This window comes from Oncorhynchus kisutch, linkage group LG15 (assembly GCF_002021735.2).
Source record: "Oncorhynchus kisutch isolate 150728-3 linkage group LG15, Okis_V2, whole genome shotgun sequence".
NCBI classification, from domain to species: domain Eukaryota; kingdom Metazoa; phylum Chordata; class Actinopteri; order Salmoniformes; family Salmonidae; genus Oncorhynchus; species Oncorhynchus kisutch.
Window position 1 is genome coordinate 55,479,056 of NC_034188.2, and position 21,786 is coordinate 55,500,841.

General features: G+C 42.3%; 1 protein-coding gene across 1 annotated transcript in view; it reads left to right on the plus strand.

Moving 5' to 3' along the window:
• LOC109905519 (limbic system-associated membrane protein-like) overlaps positions 1–21,786 on the plus strand; it is a 1,129,933-nt gene that overhangs the window by 203,168 nt on the left and 904,979 nt on the right. The gene's annotated exons all lie outside the window — the stretch shown is intronic.

Sequence of the window (21,786 nt, forward strand, 5' to 3'; positions counted from 1 at the left end):
GGCATGTTGTGTAAATCAAATGATACAAACCCCCCAAAAGATAATTTTAATTGAAAAAAAAAAAAATGAAACAAAATGTTTTTTGAAATGTTTGATTAAATGTAGTGAGCTTTGAAATTATGGATTTATGTCCAATTGAATAGTTTAATATTTCTGAAATTATGATGACGTTAATAGGCTATGATAAACAAAATAAAATATACAAACTGTTTTGTCTTTTTTTTTTTTTTTTTGTGAACTAATATTAAGGGACCAAAATACCCCAAAATCTCAAATGTAATAATTACGGGAGATGCAAAATGTAATTTCAGCGTGAATTGTTGACATGTTGTACATTTCCCTCATTGCCGTGAATTCGTTTTGGACTGTGTGAAGAGACCTCTGGTGGCATGTATTGTGTGGTACGGGTGTCTTAGCTGAATGTTATTTGCAGACAGTCTGGAATTTTCATTACGTTAATGCTTCTCATAAAAACTAGAAGAGAAGCGGATAAATTAAGATAGTACACCTGTAGGTTAGTTGGTAGTTTAACTAGCAGACAAATACACACAACATCTTACAGGATGCAGCATACTTCTTTTTTAAAATAAGTGTCAAATTGCGCTCGTCCATGATGTCAGACAGTGGTATTCAAGTGCATGTCCCATGCATGTGAGACCTTAGTAGACTTAGCTTACATGTCTCAGCATGAAGCTCTTTAAAGAGAAATTCTGCATTTTACAACTTGATGTAAGATGGTTCCTCACCCTGAAAGAAGTCTTTGGGCCTTGATTTCAGGTGTTTTGCTCATAAATTGGACAATTGTACATATGCCCCCACTCCCATTGATGTTTAGCTAGGGGGTAGGAAATGTTAACTAAAGTTTGTGGTCGTTGTTAAGAGAAATCCGAACCATGGTTAGGATGGACATGAAAAGGGATCTCAATAAAAAACAGCCACAAAGTGAAGTGTGTCTGGAAACGCCATCCGCAACCTGAAATGTATTGATGAATCAACTATTCCTTAACTAATCCAATATGCTCTTAACCTGTTAGGAGCAGCCAGTGATCGTTATCCCCACCTCCCAGCGTCTCAAAATGAAATACTATAGACACATGGTTAGTATTGACTTAGGAGTACTCACACGTTGAGGAATCGGTAAACCTCAAAGTGCCTCTGAGAGGCCACACACATTATGTTACAAACCTGACTGGAAAAAATTGGCTTGTTAATTAACTTTCGAATAATTGCGATACTACTTCTGCAAACAGGATTTATGGAGCGCTCTGCCAATTGATTCCCCAACAGCAACCAAAAGTATTCCCGTCATCAAGAGAACAACAAACCCCATCTATGGTGACAGAATACAAGGTGACAACATTTAATGAACACGTATGGACTAATATTTGACAACTGGGTGTGTCCCGGTCTGTCATTTACATAAGCTTTCATATTAACAGGCTGTTGTTAGTCAGCATACTGAGTGAAGGAAGGTCGATTCCATCTGACTTTACAGTCACTCTCCCGCTCTTTATTCTCAGGCTGTCTGTAAAGTTCAGCCAGAATATGTTGAAGGTGAACAAATGTGGGGGTGCAGAGACTGGCAATCATGGCAGAGCATCTGAGGAACACGACAGTCTCCAGAGTAAACCTGGTGACAAGTTGAATCCCCAGTTACAGTCCTCATAGACAGCCTGCCAATTAACGTTACCGCATCTGTGTGTATGTGTACCTGTGTGTGTGGATCCCAGAGAGGCTGATATGTAGGCTATCCACCTCAGGGACGCTGATAAGTTGTGACACCAGAATAGCGCTCCCCCACCTGACAGGGCCACAAATATGCCACGGCCCCGGGCCTCTCTGACAGTGCCAAGAGCAAAACATTTTCATACACATAGGTATGAGGCTGTGCATATAGACACACATACACACACACATTCACACTTTTGTACTCTCGGTGTCTCCCATAATCTAACATCCTTTCAGATCTATACCTTCTCTCATGTACACTGCCATGACCCAAACACAATCTCCCCTGCACTCACTGGCATACACACATTCACACAAAAGCCTCACATATCTGTCACTCTGGGATCTATCCCCATTGGTCAGCCTTGAAACTTTTGTTTACTGAGAGGCGACCTGAAACAAACCTGTCGGGATCCCAGGGAGGATTTTAACAGCCATCCATCTTAACCAGAAGTCTTCCAGAAGAGAGACACAGGCGATTATTGTGTCAGGCGGTGCCCACGCATGACTGTTGACACTGTAAGAAGAGAGATGCTCAGCGATGGCAGGTGGCATTCCCTCTGTATGTTGTCAATGTTTCAGAAAGTCACATTGAGCGCTTGATGTAGGCAGTGACACGGCCGGCCTGCATCAAATATGGGTGACTTGAGGGAAGGCCTGGTGATGTGCTTGTCTGTTATCATTAGTCACTTGACTCTGTTGGCTCCTCTCCCATACAGAGGGAGACTGGCGTCTGGCCTGTCTCTTTGAGGCTCACTGTGTGTCTGTGATAAACACACAGCTAGCATCAACACAAAGAATCCACCTTGTCATTGACAGGAGGACCATGTCCTGGGGCTTGTGTTTACATCCTAACAAACTCAAACACATATGTGAAAAACATCCCCACAGCATGATGGTGCCAGGTTTCCTCCAGACGTGACACTTGGCATTCAGGCAAAAGAGTTCAAACTTGGTTTCATCAGACCAAAGCATCTTGTTTCTCATGGTCTAAGAGTCCTTTAGGTGCCTTTTGTCAAACTCCAAGCAGGCTGTTATGTGCCTTTTTACTGAGGAGTGGCTTCCATCTGGCCACTCTACCATAAATGCTTGATTGGTAGAGTGCTGCAGAGATGGTTGTCCTTCTGGAAGGTTCTCCCATTTTCACAGAGGAACTCTGGAACTCTGTCAGAGTGACCATCGGCTTCTTGGTCACCTCCCTGACCAAGGTCCTTCTCCCCTAACTGATCAGTTTGGCAGGGCGGCCAGCTCTAGGAAGAGTCTTGGTGGTTCCAAGCTTCTTTCCATTTAAGAATGATGGAGGCCAATGTGTTCTTGGGGACCTTCAATGCTGCAGAATTATTTGGTACCCTTCCCCAGATCTGTGCCTCAACGCGGTCCTGTCTTGGAGTTCTACAGACAATTCCTTCGACCACATGGCTTGCTTTTTGCTCTGACATGCACTGTCAACTGTGGGACCTTATATAGACAGGTGTGTGCCTTTCCAAATCATGTCCAATCAATTGAATTTACCACAGGTGAACTCCAAACAAGTTGTAGAAACATCTCAAGGATGATCAATGGAAACTCAATTTAGAGTTTCATACATAGCAAAGGGTCTGAATACTTATGTAAATGTATTTTCTTTAAAGAAATTTGTAAAGAAATTCTAAACCTTTTTTCCCTGTATCATTCTGGGGTATTGTGTCTAGATTGAGAATTAAAAAAAAATCTATTTTACAAAAAGGCTGTAACTTAAAAAAAACTCTTAGCTCAACCTTCCCATGGAAGGGAAGTTAACGTAGGCTAATGCGACTAGCATGAGGTTGTAACAAGAGAATTTCCCAGGACATAGACATACATACCTGATATTGGCAGGAAGCTTAAATTCTTGTTCATCTAACTGCACTGTCCAATTTACAGTAGCTATTGCAGTGAAATAATACCATGCTATTGTTTGAGGAGAGTGCACAATTTTGAACATGAATTATTTTTAATAAACAAATTTGGCACATTTGGGCAGTCTTGATTAAGAAAAAACAACACAGAAATACAATGGTTCATTGGATCAGTCTAAACTTTGCACATACACTCCTGCCACTGCTTATCTTCTCTAGGGTAGGTGGCAGCATTGGGAATTTTGGATGAAACACATGCCCAAATTAAACTGCCTGCTACTCTGCCATAAAAGCTAGAATATGCATACAATTAGTAGATTTGGATAGAAAACACTCTGACGTTTCTAAAACTGTTTGAATAATGTCTGTGAGTATAACATAACTCATATGGCAGGCAAAAACCTCAGAAGAAATCCACCAGGAAGTGGGAAATCAGTTTTTTAACCCAGGACCTATTGAATTTACAGTGGGATATTGGTTATGTTGCACTTCCTAAGGCTTCCACTAGATGTCAACAGTCTTTAGAAACTTGTTTGATGCCTCTACTGTGAAGTATGGCCGAATGAGAGGGGAATGAGTCAGGTGTCTGCCAGGAGCCTCGAGATCAGTCTCGCACGCTCCCATGAGAGCGAGCTCTGTTCCATTTGCTTCTCTACAGACAAAGGAATTCTCCGGTTGGAATATTATTGAAGATTTGTGTTAAAAACATTCTAAAGATTGATTTTATAATTAGTTTGACAGGATTATATGGACCGTAACGGAACTTTTGGACATTTCGTCTGCAACTGGTGGACGCACTTCGTGAGTGTGGATTTGTTTACCAAACGCGCTAACAGAAAGATCTATTTGGACATAGATGGACATTATAGAACTAAACAAACATTTAATGTAGAACTGGGTTTCCTGGGAGTGCATTCTGATGAAGATCATCAAAGGTAAGTGAATATTTATAATGCTATTTCTGACTAATGTTGAGTCCAACATGACGGATATCAATTTGGCTTGATTTTGTCGTCTGAATGTTGTACTCCGATGTTTGCATTGTTTGTTTTTTCGAAATCTGACACAGAGGTTGCATTAAGGAGATGTTTATCTAAAGTTCCATGTATAATAGTCGTATCTTTATCAATGTTTATTATGAGTATTTCTGTCATTTGATGTGGCTCTCTGCAAAAATCACCACATGTTTTGCAACTACTGAACATAACACGCCAATGTAAACTCAGATTTTTGGATATAAACATGAACTTTACCGAACAAAACATACATGTATTGTGTAACATGAAGTCCTATGAGTGTGATCTGATGAAGATCATCAAAGGTTAGTGATCAATTTTATCTATATTTCTGCTTTTTGTGACTACTCTCTTTGGCTGTTTTTTTTCTCTGGCTTGGTGGAGACCAAACATAATAGTTTGTGGTGCTTTCTCTGTAAAGCATTTTTTAATTCAGACACTGTGGCTGGATTAACAAGAATTTTATCTTTTAAAATGTTGTAAAATACATGTATGTTTGAGGAATTTTAATTATGAGATTTGTGTTGTTTTGAATTGAGTTTCGCTGGCTGTTGACAGGTGGGACGCTACCGTCCCACATACCCTAGAGGTTAACAAAATGTGGAAAAAGTCAAGGGATCTGAATACTTTATAGTGTATATACAGAAGGTAAACAATTGCTGTTGAGAAGCTTTCCCTCTGAAGAAAATAATTATACCCCCACATTAACATCCTACAGAAGTCTACTTGATTACCTTCCACCCCTGACTGACCTGGGGGGGAAATCGTGTCTTTGATAAATCTAGAATCCATCTCTGAGGGGAAGTTCTCAGTCACAGCCACAACCAGTGTCTGTCTATATCACATTACAGAGAGCTTAATCTCAGCTTTAGAGAGGGGATTTGGGCTGGTCAATGACCCATGTCTTCATTCATTGGGCTGCCTTTTTCAGGCTCATTGTGCCTCACACTTTCATGCAGTCAAACAGTTGTGTGGGACAATACTGTCTCTTGGTTGTTTGGGAGCCACTCCAGTGCAGTTAATTTCCTGTTTGTGTTCACCTTGTTTTTTTCCTTTTAATGGTAAGCCTTATATACACTACATCCTTGTACAACTTGAAGACAGGATTGTGTATAGGATCTCTTTATGATATCTTTATATTACATTCATCTTCATGGAGGTAACATTATATTCCTATCCACATCCAACATACAGTATTTATGTATAATATGAAACAGTTTAACGTTGGCTTGCTTTCACAGCCAGCTGGAGGTCATGATGAGCTGTTACCAGAGCAAATAATATGTAGAACCACATATGGGTTGTTGCTGTTGGGTATGGACGCTCATCTGTTTTCCCAGGGAGGAGTTCAGAGAGGGGTTGTTGCCTTTCCATACTAGTCTATTTTAAAGGATTAGTAGAAGGAACACCTGGGTGTTTGTTCGCTGCAGGGAGGTTTAAATGAACACAAATTAAATCTTGGTTTCTGTTTGAGAATGCGTGTGCGGATCATTTACATCCTCCCATGATCTCCCACAACCACTTTCTGGGTTGTCTTAGATTTCAGGGGAGCCTTCTTGAAAGACTTAACGATGAGCAAACAAAGCACATTTGAGAAAAACACCAATCTACTGTGCGTGTCACATCTGCCAGCTACTTTTCCCTGTCCTTTTCCTTACATGTTTTACTTGTTTAAAGATAATTATTCTCTATTCTTTTTTGTTCATCTCTAAAGGTAGTCTTTCTGTTACTGAAGGAATGCCAAATGAAGGTACTGTATTATTGGATGTGCCTTGCCAATCTCCTTCCATTCTTGCTATTCATTGAGGATGTCATGCCCCGACCTTAGAGATCTTTTTATGTCTCTGTTTTGGTTTGGTCAGGGTGTGAATTAGGTGAGCATTCGATGTTCATTTTCTATGTTTTGTATTTCTTTGTGTTTGGCCGGGTGTGGTTCTCAATCAGAGGCAGCTGTCTATCTTTGTCTCTGAGAATCATACGTAGGCAGCTTTTTCCCACCTGTGTTTTGTGGGTAGTTGTTTTCTGTTGTGTGTCTGCACCAGACAGAACTGTTTCGTTTTGCTCCATTTTGTCTCAGTGTTCAGTTTAAATAAATGATCATGAACACGTACCACGCTGCGCTTTGGTCCACTCTTTCTTCATGCAACGACGAGCGTTACAGAGGATACTGTATACTGTAATTCTGAGCACTACTGCTTGACAAAGGTATTATTATTATTAATTACCAATAGAGTAGGTCTATGCAGAATATGTTTCAAAGCATTGTGATATACTGGTCTGCTGCCTGTGTGGTTCTGAGCAACACACACATCTAGTCACAACCTTGTACGCTCACTGCACTGTCAGTGGCAGTAGCCTCCCCATGCGAGTCAATTTGAATTGGTAATATACAGTAATACTGTAGCAACCATCTCTTGACTATCTCCCTTTCCTCTCCTTGCTAATTAGAGAAGCAGATACACCAGGGTATGGATTCTACCCAAACCCCAGGAAAGGGCTTGTACTTCTGCATTAATTTACTATACCATACATCTAAAGTGAATAGGAATAAGTGTGCTCTCTAACAAGAGGATAAAAATCCATCTATCATATTCAGCAAGGGGAATCTCCTCGTGGCTAATTTCAGATGTGATCTAGGGGTTCCTCTCCTGGGTGAGAGAGAGAGACTGAGACTAGACAAAGCCACAGCTAAACTAAGGCACCATGTGCCAGTCTGTGTACCTGTAAGTATACATAACTGTCCACACTGAGAATAATTGGTCCCAAAGAAATAAGGTTTAGATCGAGGCATTAATTAAACATATGCCGCCACATCGCACAAATCGTACAAATCCGCCACATCGTACAAATCCTAGAAATGTACCCCAATATATGACTTTTGCTGTACTTATTTGTTAGAGTAGCCCCATGCTAAACCATGCATGTGTTTTCAGCTTCTCTCGCAGTAAACACACAATCAACATTTAGAGCGTTTTGTTTCTAAATTGAGATGTTTTTCACATCTCTTGGCGACGTGATTTCAATTTGTAATTCTTCAGACACTTATCTCTGTGATTGGTAGATACAGAGTAAAGGACTTATGAGTCTTCATCTGGCTGACAGTAAGTAATGGAAGGTCTGAGACGTTATGTTAAGACTTTAAAATGCTGAAATTATAAGCATTGTTATTGACTGACACAGACATAAGTCACAAACACACAATGAATCACTGCTCACAAAAAGATACAATGACACTTTTTGTGGATCAAGATGACCAGTTCCAGGAGGTCTGGTTTCTGATTGAAACCCACCATTGATCAATATACTGTGGCATAGTCAGTGTAACTGTGTTTCAATATATTGATGGTGCAATGCCTTGTGTACAGACAAATAGCAGAAGTAATATCTTTTCATGACCCAAGTATAGAGAAAGAAATATGAACATTAAATCATCACGGTTGAAATGAGTCCCCCGCCGGGCTTTCGCTTCTTCTTCAAATGTCAATGCTTTCTTTGGGATGTTGTTTCACTGCTGTAGCCAACAGACATTATTTTCTTCATTTTTTTTCTTCATTTTTTTTCTTTTTCTTTTTGTCTGTTCAAAAAGAAGTTAGATCTAAAGATGCAAGTCTGCCTTCTCAATCGCTGTCTCTTCTTCCTCTGCCAGGGCTGAGTGTTCCTCTTCAGGCTGGGCTCACTAGTTGCAATATAATTCCATTGCTTGTTTTTTTATCCATATGCTTCTACTGTTAAGCAGCATTTCCTTTCTTTAGCCTCAATCGCACATCTGCAAAAAGGAAATAACATGAGGTGTAGTGTTTCAGTTCTCAGCTGCCAATTCCTGAGATGGCGTTCATCATGTACACAGTCCTTCCCAGAATCCATTTCAAAACCTTTTAGTATTAGGTTTGTGATTGTATTAAAGCACATTTTTCAATAACGTCATGTTAGCTATGCAATGTCAATAAAGTAAAGTGATATGACATCGTTTTTAAATGGTAACCATTCTTATTCCACAGTATAACTTTCAGGAACAGTTATATTTGAAATTAGCCCTATTTTGCCTCAGTGAGTGTGGAAATTGAGCCAAGAAAATGCTATAAAGTAGCTATCTTCCTTATGAAATATGGTTAGGCACATTGAATTAGATTTAATTCACCATATTCTTTCCCTTTGGGTTGATATTCTCTATAGCTGTTATAATTGAGAAGTCTCAATCTTACAAATCAGTGGATGCAGTTTTCCTTTTAGAAGTCCATTTCAGAAGCCATTCACTTCCTTTCTGGCAGAGAACAAGTAACAACAGCAATTTACAGGCAACAGCACCCACCATCTTTTCCTTTGGGTTGATATTCAGTATACTGTTATAAGTGAGAAGTCTCAATCTTGCAAATCACAGGATGCACTCTTCCTTTTAGAAGTCACTTTCAGAAGCCATTGACTTCCTTCCTGTCAGAGAACAAGGACAATGGGATGATTGAATAAAATGGCTAAGGTCTGATCCTTTCTAACACCTTATTAATTTACAGGCAACAGCACTTTATTTGTCGGTGAGGAAAAGGGTGTAAGTGGTGATATTACAGAGACAGACTTCTAATAATGTTCACTCTATCTTTCACCTCAATGCATAACACAATGGATTGAGGGACGTGATGGCCTCTATTTTTAGGTGAATTGCACTTTTTACAGCAGCGCAGGTTGTTTGGCTAAGATACGGTAAGTTTGTTGATCAATTGTTGCGATGGTAATCTTATAAGGGCACAAGGCGAGACACAGATGCAGACATGGGAGGCAGATGGTTTGAGTCTTGATATTTATTAAACAATCCAAAAGGGTTAGGCAAGAGATTGGTCGTGGACAGGCAAAAGGTCAAAACCAGTTCAGAGTCCAGGAGGTACAGAGTGGCAGGCAGTCTCGAGGTCAGGGCAGGCAGAATGGTCAGGCAGGCGGGTACAGAGTCAAGAAAACAGGCAAAGGTCAAAAAACGGGAGGACTAGCAAAAGAGAATAGAAGCAGGAGTACGGGTAAAACGCTGGTTGACTTGAAAAACATACAAGACGAACTGGCACAGAGAGACAGGAAACATAGGGATATAGACACTAGGGAAAATAAGCAACACCTAGAGGGGGTGGAGACAATGAAAAGACAGGTGAAACAGATCAGGGTGCGACAGCTGGCGTCCTACCTGGGCACATACCTAGTTGACGGGTGTTGGAGGTGGAAGTCGGCGATGAGGGCTGGATCCAGGATGTCTCTAGTGGAAACCCAGCACCTCCCAGTCAATCAAGTACTGGAAACCCCTGCCCCGTGGTTGAACACCCAGGAGACTTTTCACTGTGTATGCCGGATGGCCATCAATGACACAGCGAGGGGCTGGGGTGGGCCTGGGGACAGAAGACAATGGACTGTGAGACACGGGCTTAATCCTAGATACATGGAACGTAGGGTGAATACAGATGGTACAGGGTAACAAGAGATGGACAGCAGTGGAACTAAGGACTCTAGAGATGGGAAACGAACCAATGAAACGAGGGGACAGTTTGCAGACTCTACCCAAAGTGGCAGGTCATACCCTCTGCCCAGCTTGCCGTGGAGTCTTGTTCTGGCCACACAGGTCAGCCTGGAGGAATGTGCTCATTCCAGGACCCGGGACAAGACTGAGATAAGGACAAACAGCTGGTTAGCCAGGGCCCCTTTAGGTCCCCCTCTGGGAACGTTGTGCCTTGCGAACCAGGGTCTCAATACCCCAATCCACTGAGGCTGCAAGGCATGAGGTAGGGAGATTGGTTTTGGAGACTGAGGGTTTGGCAGATGAGTTGTATAGGCGAGAGAGGGTATCAGGCTTCACATTCTTGGACCCTGGACAGTAGGAAATGGTGAAGTTAAATATTGTAAACAGGAGAGCGGACCGGGCCTGCCGGGAGTTAGAATGCTTTGCTGTACAGAGATATTCCACATTTTTATGGTCAGTCCAGACCAGGAACCCTCCACTCTTCCAATGCTATCTTGACCATCAGTGGTTCTTGGTTGACTACATCGTAGTTCCTCTCTGCAGGATTGAGATGATGGGACAGGAAGGCACAGGGATGAATCTTTTGGTCCTGGGCAGATCGCTGGGACAGGATGGCCCCCGCTCCAACATGAGAAGCATCAACCTCTACCACAAATTTACGGGACTGATCAGGATGGATGAGGATGGGTGCTGTGGTGAACCAATGCTTCAGGTCCACAAAGTGTCTGTCGACAGCTGGAGACCATGTGAACGGTACTTTGGGAGAGGTGCATGCAGAGAGGGGCCATCAGGGAGCTGTAACCTGAATGAAACATCGGTCGAAGTTAACAAAACCCTGCAACTGCACCCTGGATGTAGGTTGAGGCCAATCCACCACTGCTTTCACCTTTCCAGGATCCATCTGGACATTTCCCTCAGCGACGACTTATCCCAGAAAGAAAATTGTAGAGTGGTGGAGCTCACACTTCTCGGCTTTAGCGAACAATTGGCTCTCAAGGAGGCGCTGAAGGACCTGTCTGACATGAACATGTGTTCTTGGGCAGACCGGGAAAAAAACAGGATGTCGTCAAGGTAGATGAACACAAAACGGTTTATCACGTCACGGAGCACATTGTTTACCAGAGCCTGGAAGACAGCGGTGAGTTGGTGAGTCCAGGCGGCATAACCTGGTACTCATAATATCCGTTGGCTGTGTTAAATGCTGTCTTCCACTCATCTCCTTCGCTTATCCGAACCAGGTGGTAGGCATTCCGAAGGTCCAGCTTGGAAAAAATGGTGGCCAAAGCCAAGGAGAGGAGTGGTAGGGGTAACTATTCTTAACCGTAATATCCTTCAGTAGTAGTCAATGCACGGACGCAGCATCTTGTCCTTCTTCTCCACAAAGAAAAACCCTGCGCCGGCATGAGATGCAAACGGACGGACAGCCCGAGTAGCCAGAGACTCCTCCATAGCCTTGGTCTCTGGCCCGGATAGAGAATATAGCCTCCCACGAGGTGGTGTTGTGCCTAGGAGGAGATCAATGGCACAATCATAAGGACGGTGCGGGGGAAGAGAAGTAGCCCGTGCCTTGCTGAAGACCTCGAGGAGGTCGTGATACGCTAAGGGGATGGCAGAGAAATCCGAGACTTGACTTAAACCCTGAGGAGGCCGTCTCAGTGAAGGCTGCGCTGCTTTGAGGCAATGGGAATGGGAACCCAGAATGGATCTTGTGGTCCAGCCAATAACGGGGTTGTGTTTTTTGAGCCAGGAAAATCCCAAAACAACACCAACATGGAGAGATCAATGAGGAGAAACTGTATAGCCTCACTGTCATTTCCTGAAACCCGCAGATTAACAGGAACAGTGCTGTGGGTAACTCTACCAATGGAGTGGCCGTCCAGTGCTCTAGCGTCCATGGGAACAGAGAGGAGTTGAGTGGGGATACCTAATTTAGATACTAGGGTAGTGTCCATGAAACTCTCATTACTCTCATAATGCCCCACAGTACAGACAACTGTTGGAACTTAGCTTATATGAACGTTCCCTAGGAGATAACCTAGCTCTGCCCAGTTGCATAGGTTCCAGAGTATCTGACTCACCCGTCTCCGATGATTCTCGAGTAGCTCGGGTGGTTTCGGATCCTCTCGGAGAAACAGTGTCACGATCGTCGTACGGAGGAGACCAAGGCGCAGCGTGATATGGATACATGTTGCTTTTAATAAAGACAGACACTAAACAAACTAATACAAAATAACAAAACGAATGTGAAGCTATAATCTAAATGTGCAGACACAGGCAACTAGACATAGACATAGATAATAACCCATGAAATACCCAAAGAAGATGGCTGCCTAAATATGGTTCCCAATCAGAGACAACGATAAACAGCTGCCTCTAATTGAGAACTAGGCAACCATAGACATACATGAACACCTAGATGGTAAACAACCCCATAAACCTGCAAAACCCATAGACAGTACAAAAACACATACATCACCCATGTCACACCATGACCTAACCAAAACAATAAAGAAAACAAAGAATACTAAGGTCAGAGTGTGACAAACAGACTTCGGGGACTTCGGGATTCTTTCGAAGGTGAGCGAGCCACTGCGGATGAACAAGTGTGACCTAGGCCAGACCTCCTCTCACTCCTGCATTCCTTTAGGCGTCCATCAATTTAATGGTGAGGGCGATGAGGGAATCGAGGTCCACCGGAAATTCCTGAGCAGCTAGCTCATCTTTCACCACCTCTGATAATCCGTGAAGAAAGGTATCGAAAAGAGACTCCGGATTCCAGGCACTCTCGGCGGCCAACATGCGAAAGTCTAGAATCGAACACCTTCCTCACCTCTGCCATGAAATCCTCCAGATGATGACAAATGTTGAATTGTTACTCCTGAACTGCCGTAGCCCAGGGGAGCGCCCTTCCCGACATTAGCGTAATGATATACGCTATCTTCGATTGGTCTGAAGGAAACGAAGATGACTGTAGCTCAAAAATAAGAGAGCACTGAGAAAGAAAACCCCGGCAGGTACCAGGATCCCCAGAATATTGCTCCGGAGAAGGTAAGCAGGGTTCTCGGGGAGCAGGGGTAGGCTGTACAAACTCAACACTAATAGGGAAAAAGTTACTGGGTGGTTGGGGGTTCTCAGAGGTGGCAGGCTGCCTATGAGCTAACTCCCTGATTTGCTCCATAATAGCTTTAAAACCTTGGTTGTGGCATTCCTTCAGGGACGAGGCCCTTCCAAAAGGTTCTCTAGTAATTCTTCATGCCTCCCAATGGTGGCTCACTGCATGGAGACAGTGTGGCAGAGCTAGTCCAAGTCTGCTGGGTCTGTCATGGCCAGTTTGTACTATAAAGGCATATAGGCTCTAAGGTTTGCTTGTTAGAACTCAAAACTTCTCTTCCACTTTGCCTTGCTGCACAAGAATGATTGCGTAATCCCACTCGGCTTGAGAACATGGCGAGCATAGGTTTTGCTGTAAGGGCAAGGCTGCTTGAGAGCTGTCCAGGGTCCTGACTTCTCTAGCCTCTGATTCTGGTGATGCTGAAAAGACAATTTGACTTCCCTGCTTGTTGATCAACTCCCTCTACATATATAGAATCCGGACTAAGGTGGTGCCGAGCAGTGGGTCAAGGAGAGACTGTTTATAGTGGTAAAATACACCAGATTAAACTATCATAATGGGTCAATAGCATAGGGAGCAGAAGAGGAAGTGCTGTCCTGGTTGTTAGCTTAGCCAGATAGCTAACAGTCAAAACACCTATTGGCTTTAGAATGGGTAGCTGGCTAAACTCACAACCAGGCAGGACTTCTTCTGCTCCCAATTTCAACCTAATTCAAACAGTATGCTACTTGTGATCGCAGAGGGATTATTATCTATACAGATCAAGATAGGTTAACCCTGGTAGCCATTGGCAACTGATATACTTTAGTAGCCATATTGTCTATTGACTACTGTATCCCAATAGGCACATATTGACGAGGAACACTAAGGAAGAACACCCTGGTCTCAGGACACTCCATATGAGGTCACACAGGAAACATCCTCCATAAGACATGACAGAATCAGAGCAGTGTGTCTCCAATACGAGCATGACTGATCTGGAGACAAAGCAGTTCAGAATGTGGGCTTGCATGCATCTCTCTTTCTCTTTCTCTCTCTCCATGTATTATTTCTCCCTCTCTCTCTCAATTGATTCTTACTCTCTCTCTCTCAATTGATTCTTTCTCTCTTTCTCTCTCCCACTCATTCTCTCTAACACCCTCTCTCTCAATTGATTCTTGCTCTCTTGCTCACTCACTCACTCTCTCTCTCAGATGATGGGCTGAGGCCCAATCTGGAGGAAACTAAAGTGTTCCACTCCAGTGTCCAACCCCTGAGGACAGCGGTAGTCTCAATGTATCCTGGCCTTGACAAATTGCCTGTCCAAATGCATCTCCAAACTCTACAATCAACCCTGGGATTATGGTTTCACAGAAATACAAAAGTTTTCTGTTACAATGGCCGGTTTAAAGATAATGAGCTCAGACTTGAAAAATCTTGGCGAGAGAGAAATGTCTAGAGAAGAACATGCTACACATCACACATTACATTGCTACGGTAAAATGGATGGCTGCCTTTTTGCTAGAATGTAGGAATTCAGACTTGAAGAACCTTACACATCTCACATGTCATTGCTACAGCTGCCTTTTTGCTAGTAGCAAGCCCATCCACATGTCTGTTGTGATTAATGGGATTTACACTGAGGACATACTGTTGCTTTTGACAGGAGGTTTAGAGTGAAAAGTCACACCCCTGAATCTTATGTTTATATTCCTCTTTCAGATCTAGATTCCAATATCTTTACGTTAACACTTCTAATGTGTGTTTAAGGCATTAGTTATTTATAAAGACTGTTATAAGGAGCCATGAGCCATTACAAAAGCTTATATAACATGTCTTGTAATGTGTTATACATGTAGGTGCATTTTGACCCTTGGTGGATCATAAATGTTTGTACAGGGAGCAATGACATGTTATGGAGGTCTAACAGCAGGTCTTGTCATGTGATTAAAGCACTATTATTGGACTGTACACAGGTGGCTCAGAGAATGTGATACCGCTCCCATTCCAGCCCTCTGTGGAGTATTCCGTCACTGTGTACGTCAAGATAACCTGAACATTATCTTACACTGCATTACACACCCCGTTGAGCAGAATGCATATGCTCTCTCAATCAGATTCCAAGTCGACACATGAATTGTTCATGAAAGCATATCTTTTTATTTTATTTTACCTTTATTTAACTAGGCAAGTCAGTTAAGAAAAATTCTTATTTTCAATGACAGCCTAGGAACAGTGGGTTAATTGCCTGTTCAGAGGCAGAATGACAGATTTGTACCTTGTCAGCCCGGGGGTTTGAACTTGCAACTATCCGGTTACTAGTCCAACGCTCTAACCACTAGGCTACCTGCCACCCCATTTGCTAGACCGGGCATCATTTACATTGAATTCTCCGGACGTGTTCTTTGAATCTGTATTCTGCCTCAAAGAGAAACGTGGCATTTCGTTGGTCATGTATCTTGCATCTTCTTGGCAATATACAGAATTCATAATACAAGAGATATTTTTAGATCCTTGTTTGATATGTGGTTTAGACTGTACTGTCTTACCACCTCATCACGGTAAACTGGGATTATGTTGAACCACAAAACGATCTTGTTCTTTCCTGTACATTTGTACCAAAAGTTCCTGTACCTCGTAGCACTAACAGAGAGCGTTTTTCTTCCCCGTCCTCCTCCCCCTCTCCCGCCGGAAGAAGTGAGTTCAGCAGTACTTTGGTTAAATGGCTTTCTCTCTAATGACCTGCTTTCCACATCAACTCAGACCGCCACTGTAGCTCAGTGGAAAAGAGCAGATGATTGATTTAGATAAGGCACATTGAGCTTCTCCACACTGTCTTATTTCCACAGAAAACACCCTTTGTGTCTTGGAACCACAGTGAATTGGTTACATGTGTGTACGCTCACAGTCGAGCCTCTTCATTGGCTTAAATAATTAAACTGCCACACATCTTCCTGGCTCCAACTGAATTTACAAGCAAACTGTAAATATTGTCTGTATTTAGAGTGTATGTCCTTGAGAGTGCATTTACTGCATGTCATAACTGAATAGTTTTTTGACATCACTCTTCATCTCAAAGCATTCACAGAGGGCACAGGAGGCTGCTGAGGGGATGACAGCTCATAAAAATGGTCGGAATAAAGCAAATGGAATAGCATCAAACACATGGACATTCCACTTATTCTGTTCCGGCCATTACCACGAGCCCTCCCTCCCCAATTAAGGTTCCACCAACCTCCTGTGCCTGAGAGATTTGATTGACATTTTAGTCATTTAGCAGAAGCTTTTATCCAGAGCAACTTACAGGAGCAATTAAGGTTAAATGCCTTGCTCAAGGGCACAATTACTGATTTTTCAGTCAGCACTGGGTTTCAAAATAGCAAACTTTCGGTTACTGGCCCAATGCTCTTAACCGCTAGGCTACCTGCTGACCTTTAGATCAGCCTCACAAAACATTCTCCTTAAAATGAATCCCCCTTGGGGAGTAAAACAATTTTTTTTTTGTATTTTTACTCACGTACAAAGTCACGTGTTATCATTGTGACAGATAGTATCCTGGCCTGACACATCTGCTGTAATTGTCACGTTCTGACCTTAGTTCCCTTTTTATGTCTTTGTGTTAGGTTGGTCAGGGCATGAGTTGGGGTGGATAGTCTGTTATTTTTTCTGTTATATTTCTCTGTGTTTGGCCTAGTATGGTTCTCAATCAGAGGCAGGTGTCGTTCTTTGTCTCTGATTGAGAATACTTAGGTAGCCTGTTTTCCCCATTTTGGTTGTGGGCGTTTAATTTCTGTTTAGTGTCTGTTCACCTGGCAGAACGGTTTTGTTTTCTCTTTGTTATTTTGTGTAGTGTTGAGTTTTTCAATTAAAATATGAACACTTACCACTCTGCATTTTTGTCCTCCTCTCCTTCCAACAACGAGAATCGTTACAGTAATATTTACCAGTTTAAGAACAGTTTGATGGTTATTATTATTGACAAAATGTCAGAGAATTAGAGAATTTTAAAGTGAACTTTTGTGAAATGTGGAAAAGGAAGCCGAGGTCTTCTAGGACTACTGTTCCTCCCTAAGACCTCATGAGAGACCGTGCAACATTTTTACATTGATTATTCAAATGTGGTGTGCATTTGTCTCAATTGGATAATTGGATGGATTTTCATTTCCTACAGGTACTGTATGTAACAACACACTAATGAATCACACTACTATTGGGTACTACAGAACAAAGTATGGATGCCCTGGCCCCTGTGTGCCACGAGCCTGATCTGTTTGTGCTCTTAAGTGCTATTTGTTACGTGCAGGAATCAGGAGCAGGAGAGCAAGGGAGTCCCAGTGGCTCAATAGTTTATTCAGAAGTCCCAACTCAACAACTACGTGGGACTGAAACATGCCCAAACGAGGTCGCCACACACACAGGGAAATAAAGGCTACACACGGAGGCGAAACCTCTACTCCTAAACTCATACCAACCGGCACAACTGCCGTGAGAAAAGAAAACCCTGTGGTGCAGACACGCACCTCTAACAACGTAACCACAGAAAACAATCCCGCACAAAGACTAGCAGGCAGTGGAGGTAAATATTCCCACCGAAATCAACTAATAAAACACAGGTGTGAACAGTAAGACAGACACAAACGAAAAGGAAAAATGGATCGGTGGCAGCTAGTAGGCCGGCGACAACGACCGCCGAGCACAGCCCGACCAGGGAGAGGTGCCACATTCGGTGGAAGTCGTGACACTATTGTGCTATTAAGGTCCTTTGCTGGGATTGATTTGAATCTCTAGGAGACAGAACACGTCACCTTCCTGAGCGGTATGACTGCTGCGTGGTCCCATGGTGTTTATACTTGCCTACTATTGTTTGTACAGATGAACGTGGTACCTTAAGGCGTTTGGAAATTGCTCCCAATGATGAACCAGACATGTGGAGGTCTACAAAAAACATTCTTAGCTGATTTCTTTTGATTTTCCCATGATGTCAAGCAAAGAGGCACTGCGTTTGAAGGTAGGCCTTGAAATGCATCCACAGGTACACCTCCAATTGACTCAAATGATGTCAATTAGCCTACCAGAAGCTTCTAAAGCCATGACTTCATTTTCTGGAATTTTCCAAGCTGTTTAAAGGCACAGTCAACTTATTATAAGTGAAATAATCGGACTGTAAACAATTGTTGGAAAAATGACTTGTCATGCACCAAGTAGATGTCCTAACCATCTTGCCAAAACTATAGTTTAACAAGACATTTTTGGAGTGGTTGAAACACTTAGGTTGAAGTCTTTAAAATTAGTTTATGTCAACTTCGGACTTCAACTGTGTATTGTTCAGTAGTACCTAACATTAGTGTGATACATTTGGTGTTGTTGTGTACAGCATAGTATGACAAGGAGTGGCGTGATGGCAAAAACAAACAGGTACCCAGGCTAGGGTGCCATTTCATGTCAATTCTACCCTAAATTGTTGTTTCCTGCAGTATAATTTCATAGCAAGCTGTGTAATTTATGTCAATCAAAGCATCCAAATTCATTATGAATATGACACGTGTGACAACAATATTGAATATTAATTGGAGACGGCCCACTAGCATCAACAAATAGAATACTGTATATGGTAAAGTGGGAGTTGAGACACTATATAGAGATTGTCCTCTGCCAATCTAAATTAGGACTGAATTTAGCTCCAGGCCAAAAGGTTTTTTAATAAAACATACACATTGGAAATACCATCAGATATTCACCAAAATAAATTGGGATTAGATGCTCCTGAGAGTCTGTCTCATTTCTTCATCTGTAGTCACCTTAGCTTCTGAATGCTGTTTTCAGTCAAAAGACTATCAGGGGTAAGTATTGTACTGTATGTGTCATGGCTAAATGTTGTTAATATTCTAATTGTGATCCATAACCTGTCAGAAAGAGTGTTCTGACATGATGGTAATTGGGGGGAATTTAATAACGTAGATTTGGATAGAATAACTGGATAGAATCATTTGTTCCCCAATTTAATTCATTCATTGGGGCCTTTCATTAATTTGAAGTTCATAAAAATGTAGCTTTAGGCTCAACACACACACACACACACAGAGACTGAAAGTGGCCTGGATGTTACTTCTTTACAGTAAATGACAGTCCTCTTAATTATTTTTTAAATTGTAATTTACTTGGCTTTTTCCAAAGATTAATGATATGAGGATTACAGGCCTGTCATAGCCACTATCCCAGTCCTCGGAAGAACAGTGTCTTTGAAAGAGACTAAGATGACTTACATGAGTCTCTTCCTCATTTCTCTCTGAAGGTGTGTCTGTGGGAAAGATTTAGCCTGATCACAGTAGACTTTTATGTTTAGTGCCACTAGTCCTGACAGAAGCAATGTGCTTTCAATGCAGAAATCCAGTGGCTTGTTTTTTTCCATATCTTTCAAAAAGTACTGAATACTCAACTCAAACAGTTCATCATGACTATGGATCTATTCTAGATTACGATGTAGTGCTCAACTGACTCCACATTAATGTGTTTTTCCTTAATGGCTAACTTAATGGAATTGTCTACATGTAGTTTTAGGCTATCCATATTTTTCCGATGATTGAAGTAGGTCGTGAAGCAATCGCTGCTGAAGGCAATTATCAGACGGAAAAACATACTGTATTTTGTCATTACTCAAAGATGAATTTGGGGCGGCCAACCTGAAAGATCTCAGAGAAGCATAGTCATTGAAAAATTATTTTGAGTGTTCCTTTGAGTAGACCTACTATGGCCATCAAATTCTAATCTGTACCTTCGAAATCCGGTTCCACTGCTTTTAACATTTCTATACCTCTAATCAGAGACTGATTTAGACCTGGGACACCAGGTGTGTACAATTAATTATCAAGTAGAATAGAAAACCAGCAGTACTCTGGACCTTCAGGGTAAGATTTGTGTACCCCTGCACTATGGGCGGTCTCCCACAATTCCAAGCACTTTGTTCACACCCCCTAAAATAGTTTAAACTCAAATTGCCTCACACTACTGAGCCTGTCTGTATTGTTGTGAACGGAAGAAATGTGGAGGGACAAAAACAATATGGAATTGATCTCCAGCCATGAAAAATGTAAACCGGAATAGGCGTAGACTCTTTGAGATTTTGTGTCTGACTATTTCAGATGGAGCTAATGCTTTGTCAATGGCAGTCATCCATTGCCAGATGAATGACAGCGGAGATGATTGTCACAAAAAACATACACACAAGTGGTCTGTCTTTTGACGGAACCATCTCATCTGAACATGTCCATATGTATTCATGCAGTGACAGTAGGTGTGTCCCCGGCCTTAAAGGGGTAATCATGGGAGGTGATAGCAAATATTGTACTGCGTTTTTGCCCCCATCATGACAAAATATTTTTAGTTCTCAAGTGTCCTATTTGCATTCTCGAAAAGGGTTGGATATTTTGATGACACTTGTCTTCCAAACAGTACAGACTATATAAAAAAAGGTGACAGTAGCTTTAAGGCAGGCACTGTATTAGCCCAAGATGTACTCTTAAGGACCTTACCGTTATTCCTTAAAAGTTGTGCGTCAATCTCAGTAACATAATAAAACAATCCCCATAAAAATCCATCAGTTTAAACTAGAGAGATGTTTTTTTGAATGGATGCGTCTCAATCCACCTTATCCACCTATTTCAGCCTTCTGCATCTGTGTCACGATCGTCGTATGGAGGGGACCAAAGCACAGCGTGGTGTAAATCCATTATTTTATTAATGAAGAACACTTAAACAAAAACGACTGTGACGCTATGATACCGAGTGCTGACACAGGCAACTACACATAGACAATACCCCCAAAAAAGATGGCTGCCTAAATATGGTTCCTAATCAGAGACAACGATAAACACCTGCCTCTAATTGAGAACCAATCTAGGCAACCATAGACCAACATAAACACCTAGATGAAAACATCCCCATAAATCTACAAAAACCCCTAGACAGTACAAACACCCTAGAATAAGACAAAAACACATATATCACCCATGTCACACTCTGACCTAACCAAAATAATAAAGAAAACAAAGAATACTAAGGTCAGGGAAGGTGGTGGAAGGTGCTGAGCTACAGTGGTGTTTGTCAGACTATGAGACACCCTGAAAATCGGTCTTCTCACGAAAACGTCTGTAGCGTCCGAACGGTTTGGCCTGAAGTCTGTAACGTTGATGTGCCAACTTCTGTCTGTAGCGTCCGAACGGTTTGGCCTGAAGTCTGTAACACTGATGTGCCAACTTCTGTCTGTAGCGTCCGAACGGTTTGGCCTGAAGTCTGTAACGTTGATGTGCCAACTTCTGTCTGTAGCGTCCGAACGGTTTGGCCTGAAGTCTGTAACACTGATGTGCCAACTTCTGTCTGTAGCGTCCGAACGGTTTGGCCTGAAGTCTGTAACGTTGATGTGCCAACTTCTGTCTGTAGCGTCCGAACGGTTTGGCCTGAAGTCTGTAACACTGATGTGCCAACTTCTGTCTGTAGCGTCCGAACGGTTTGGCCTGAAGTCTGTAACGTTGATGTGCCAACTTCTGTCTGTAGCGTCCGAACGGTTTGGCCTGAAGTCTGTAACAC